Source organism: Acomys minous (assembly GCF_964271855.1).
Source record: "Acomys minous genome assembly, chromosome: 11".
NCBI lineage: Eukaryota > Metazoa > Chordata > Mammalia > Rodentia > Muridae > Acomys > Acomys minous.
In genome coordinates this window covers 16,574,718-16,580,717 of record NC_140492.1, presented here as the reverse complement: position 1 = coordinate 16,580,717, position 6,000 = coordinate 16,574,718, and the positions used below count along the sequence as shown (strand labels likewise).

The 6,000-nt window shown below is 35.1% G+C and overlaps 1 long non-coding RNA gene across 1 annotated transcript in view; it reads right to left on the bottom strand.

The window, feature by feature from the left end:
- Positions 1-366: 366 nt before the first annotated feature.
- LOC311608896 overlaps positions 367-6,000 on the bottom strand; it is a 31,224-nt gene continuing 25,590 nt past the window's right edge. Inside the window, exon 4 of the long non-coding RNA XR_014783175.1 lies at positions 367-765. This is a non-coding gene — a long non-coding RNA (uncharacterized lncRNA). The remainder of the gene's footprint in view (positions 766-6,000) is intronic.

Genomic DNA, 6,000 nt, shown 5'->3' with positions numbered 1-6,000 from the left:
ATTTTAAATATTGTCATCTTTACTCCATTAACTAATGCTTCATACATCATAAAATGATATTGGATTAATAATCCACATCAGATGATCCTAACATACTTTAATATATTTTATCGATTCCTTTTTATTTTTCTATATTTTTGTTTTGTTTTGAGAAAAAGCCCATGACACAGTCTGATTTCCTTGAGCTTTCTGTGTGGCTGAAGACAACCTTGCACTCTCCATCATCCTGGTTGTACCTCCTAAGTGCTGAGGTTATAGACGTGTATCACCACTAGAGGAGAACAAACTCTTCCCTCGTTAAATTGTTTTTTTTTTTCAGGTATTATTATAATGATGTTAAAAGTAATTTACACAGCATACCTTTTTAATGCCAAGTAGTTATCCTAGACCTCAGGATAAGGCATACTTAGGGGAATCAAGATGTTCGTATTTAGAACATTATAACAATCTTTTTATTCTTTTGAAATTCCTTCACTTTCACATGTAGTCGTTTTGGAACAGCTACACCAGTTTCCTTCTTCAACATCATTGTAAGTCGATAAACACTCCATGTTTCAAAAACAAAACTATGAAATAATTGTGCCGATGCTGCAGCCTGAGAACCAGACTGTCTTCTGATCCTTGGGGGTCTCACGCAGCTTCTCGCCATTAAATATTTGTTGTAAAAATTCAAAGAACATTCTAGATGTTCTAATTGTTCATTCCAATTGTGTCTCAATTTTTTCATATTTATTCTTCTCTTCTTCCATAGCAATATATGAACTCCTGTTAAATAAAAACAAATTTCAGTGACATATGCAGCTTTACAAGGTGCAGTTTATTTAGGATAGTTATGATGGAGAGTGGGTCTGAGACAATGCTTTTTTTTTTTTAACCAGGGAAAGAGATTAGGACCAACCTCTATAATTTGATAAAGGAATGAGAATTTATCAGACAGGAGAAAGGGAAGAAAAGATTAGTGTATGAAAAATTACAAAGAAACATCTGATAGAGGGAGGAATGTTGCAAAGCTTGATAAATAGCGTTTCTTTAGACCAGGAAAATCAGATGTCACCTCACTCATAGTAGATGGTGCTAAATCCAACAAGCTACTAAAAAGGAAGTGAGACTGAGAGCCATAAGAACCTTACTAAACAGATTTGGTATTTTCATGGTATTGTTGATAACAATGGATTTTAGTGGAAATGTGACAGGTTTTTAACAGCAAGTTTGCCTAGAAGGCTCAGACACTAGCCTGACTAAAGTATGATGAAGCAGAGATTTATGGTTGATGAGGATCTTTTAGTACAATCTTCTAATAACTCACTCATATGCCCAGACATGTGTGCATACAACTCGGCAACACACACAAAACAACAACAACAACAACAACAACAACAACACACATACACATCACACACAGAGATAGGGGATTAGAGAGAATTGGAGAGATAGACAGATGGATAGCTGATAGATAGATAGATAGATAGATAGATAGACAGACAGACAGAAAGACAGACAGACAGGTATACTTTCTTAATTTTATCTAAACACTGCTGGGCATAAATTACAAGCACTTGGGTACATGTGTAATTCTCTGAAGCCAAATCTAATAATAACAAATCAAGTATATATGACAGATACATGTCTTAGATAACTATGATCAATTTAAATGTACAGATTAGACTCCATAAGAGTTTTGCAACAGTAAGTTAAAGAAAATAGTTATAAAAAGTAATTGTAATAAAAATTAGAGATAGTTTCTCTTTCAAGATAGGTTATAGCTCTACAATGAGGCTTCTGTGAGGCTATGGCATCATACAGTGCATCATGAGATAAGAGTAGTGAGAAACTCAGCCATTGTGATGTCATATTAGGATGCTATTGGCCTATGGATGATACACCAAATCGTATGGAGATATGAGAATGGCAGTTGCCCAAGGGCAACTGAAACTGCAGGAAAAAATCTGCAATTAGGCAATGTATGTACATTTCTGTACCAGAATTTCAGAGACTAGAACCTACATTAGTCCCCTCTGTAGAATGAATAGAAAGTCAGTATTAAGACAAAGTTTAGTGATGTTGACATAAATAATGAGGGTAACAGGCATAGAAATGGAAGAGAAGTCAGTTGAGACTAAAGAAGAAGAGCATCTATATGAAGCTAGAATTAGAACTTCAGAAAATTCAGCAAATTAAGAGAAAGTACAGTACAAAAGTATTACACTGGTGTTGATTGACTCTATTGGCTCTTGAGATTTTTATTCCTAACATAATAACAGCAAGTACCATTCATTCCATTCTAAATACTGGGTGTGAAGGGAAGCCAAGTATTTACTTTAAAATTTATATTTTATTTAGTGTGTGGGGGAGTGAGAGATGGAGAAAGAAACAGTGACAGAGAGATAAAGACAGAAGGAGACTAGAGAGATGGAGAGTACACACTGGTGTAAATGTTGTCAACAGACAACCTGCAGAATTCAAGTTTCTCCTACCTTTGGTTCCAAGTGTCAGGATCAGATTGATCAATTTCATTGGAAAACATTTTAACTGCTGAATGATACTACTGGACCCACAATAAGAATTATGTAGGAAAAATATATATTATCTGACCAAAACAGGGAAAAAATATGTACTGTTACCAGACAGCTAATAGAAGTCATCAAAATCACATTTTAGAGTTTTCATGGGTTCTAGAAATTTCTCATTCTAATATCAAATTTATTCTACTGTGAAGTTAATTCTGATTTATGGATTTTAGAAATTCTCACTCTCTCTGTCTATCATATATTCATATATATACATATATATGTGTGTAATTATATAATTATATATTTAAATATATATATAATTAGAAATAGAATATTATATTTATATCTGGAGTCCAAAAATTCCAGCTATTGTATTAATATAGCAAAAAGTTAGAAAACTCCAAATGACAAAAGGAAAACTTTTAAAATAACATCATGAAGCTGCTTATCAATTCACCAAATACTTAATGAGAAACCATTGTAAATGGGCATGCACAGGGTAACAAATTTCACAGTGCATAAACTCAGATACGTTTTACTTTCTCAGTAACCGAGTTTATTGAACAGCACTCAGGAAATCCGAAGAAAATAGGTACAGAGTTAGAACCTAATTATAAATGTATAATGCATATGAAATGTGACTTGATTCTTAATTGTAGGATTTAGCTGCAACCCTGCTACAAGCCTCGATAGAAGATGAGCACTGCAAAGGGAGTTGGGGAAAGTTGTTCTAGTGTAGATCCATCTGTAAAGGCCATGACTCAGACAGAGATGAAGTATTTGAAATGTTGAAAATAGGTAGGAGGAAATTGAAGAAGAATATCCTGCTAAGGCTGGTGACACTATCAGATTTATATCTTAAGGTGAAAAATCTCTCTTGAGATGTGTGGAGAATAGATTTCCTGAGACAAGATTTAATTTAAAAAAAAAAACCCATATTCAAGAGGAGATTTTGATATACCAAGTACAGGAAATCATGGTGCTGTAGACGTGGAGAAGATAAGCTGGGATGGTGATCTCTGGTGTTCAATTGGCAAGGTTTGATCAAGACCTGATTAGTGAGGCATCCGATGACGGAAGGATAGAGAGCAAAAATTTTTTTGCATTCCAGATTATTTATGGTGGTGGTTGAGTGAATCAGAATATATTGTATAATATCAAAGATCATAATTTTAATTTGTAGTATGTACAATTTGAGGTGCATTCTTAACCAAGCAGATATCAAGTACACATGCAACACACGATAAGGTCGTGTAAGAAAGATTCTCATGGGGATAAATAAACAGTGTATAAATTATACTAGTCATAACCTGGTCAATGGAAACTTGGAGATGAAAAAAACTTGGAGTTGGTTGTGCTTCTGTGAAGAATCTGAAATAATATTAACCCTTCAATTTCTATTTTCTGAAGCACAAATATAATCTCCTGAAACCTAGTTTTGACTTGTGTGTGTGTGTGTGTGTGTGTGTGTGTGTGTGTGTGTGTGTATGTGTGTGTGTGTGTGTGTGTGTGTGTGTGTGTGTGTGTTGAGGTGTTGAGCATGTTTGTGTGGCTATGCATGCTCAGACACACATGGAGACCAGAAAAGGATGTGTTCTTTTCTGTCACTCTTTTCTTTATTATCTGGAAACATGAACATTCAATGATTCTGGAGTTGGCCTGACACGATCTCCATACTCAGTAATCAGTCCACCCCCACTTGCTAGAGTTACAGATGGGACAATGCTTGGCTTATTATGTAGGTGCTGAGAATCTGAATGCACGTCCTGATGTTTACATAACAAGTGTTCCTATACAGTAGGTCACCAGGCCAGTCTCCAGACATGGTTCTTCCATTGAACTGAGGTATTGGTATGGATAGAGTCCTTACAGTAAACGATCAAATGTATCTATCCCTTGGAATTCCTCTTGTAGTTTTCATGGCTCTTTACAGGGCCCCACAAAACGAACCATCTGCAATAGACAAAGAAAGCTCCCACCAGATGCTTCACATCCTGGCACACTCATTTCTGATATTAAAATACCTAGCAGTATGCGAAAATTAATTTACACAATTTAAAATATACAAGTCTGTTTTTCTATTAGAGTATCTATGTAAACTAACTAACTAGTATGTATCCAGAAGAAAGCAGGCACAAAACTTGGACCAACCATCTCACACCTGAGTCACACATGGTATACACAATACCTGCACCAATGATACATATTTGTACAACACACTACCTCCTTGAGAAGCTCAATACAGAATTGGGACATAGGATTTTACTTGGAGTGTATTTATGAAAAAATCTTTGGCACAGGATGATCTAAAACCTTATACCCCTAGGAAAGGAGATGCTCGTAAGGGCTCCCAGCTCATAAGCAATTATTTTTAATCGGAAAAGCTGTGCACCAAGTGATAGAGGGTGAAACATTTCAAATGTAAATTGAAAAACAATGACATATAGCCTCAGAAAGAAAGATCTGTAAGCTGTAGAGCAGTAACATTGCAGTGGTACTTGGTGTGAAAGCCAGACAGCCATGCTACCTGTCCTTGACTGAAAATTGGCATCAGCTAAAGAACGTGACAGCCGAGAAACTGACAAGGAAACATGTGCAGAGTGTGAGACCATCTGGCATAAGAAAAGTGAACAGAATTACAGTTTGGTAATAATAATAAAAAAACATTGATTTGCAGAAAACAGGACAGAGGAATACTCAGTGTGGCTGAGAAACCTGGACAATGGCTTATAGGTGTGCCTCACTCACATACCATCGGGTTATTTAGTCTCAGTCACAGTCTGCAACCTTCCTGACAGTGCTCCTCTTATTGTCACAATTAATTTTGGTTAAACAAAAGAAAGAGACAACATACAAACACACTTCAGACTTCATGCATCATTATTATCTCACTCATTGCATTTCAGGAACTACACTGGTAGACATGCACTGCAGCTGGTGTAGAGCTGACACTTGGCATAGTGACCCTGATCTCAGCAGAGCAAGATCACTGCTACCCTGCTGCACTCAACAAGGAACACAACATGGAGGTTTTTTTCTTGAGATTTTAAAGATATTCAACAGAAATTTAATAAAAAGGAATATTTAGTCCGATAGTTGAAGCCATCTTATATATTTTAATTTCATCATGACAAATTATGAAGACTGTAATGTTATACCAGTCTCTTGAGGTACAAGAATAACAGGGTCCTACTATGGAAGTAGGAGTGAATGACAAATTTATAAAACATATTCAAATTGCATTCATGATAGATTAAGAATATTGCATAATTATAAATAATCTACTCTTTTATATATCTATATGTAACATAATATCTACAAGTAGATGACAAGTAAGTAGATTGATATATGATAGATAAATAGATCAATAGGTGATATATATTTATAGATATAAAAATGATAGACTTAAGAGATAGGTGATAGATAGATAGATAGATAGAAAAATAGATATATTGAAAAATATAGATGATAGATGAGTATATGTAGAAGG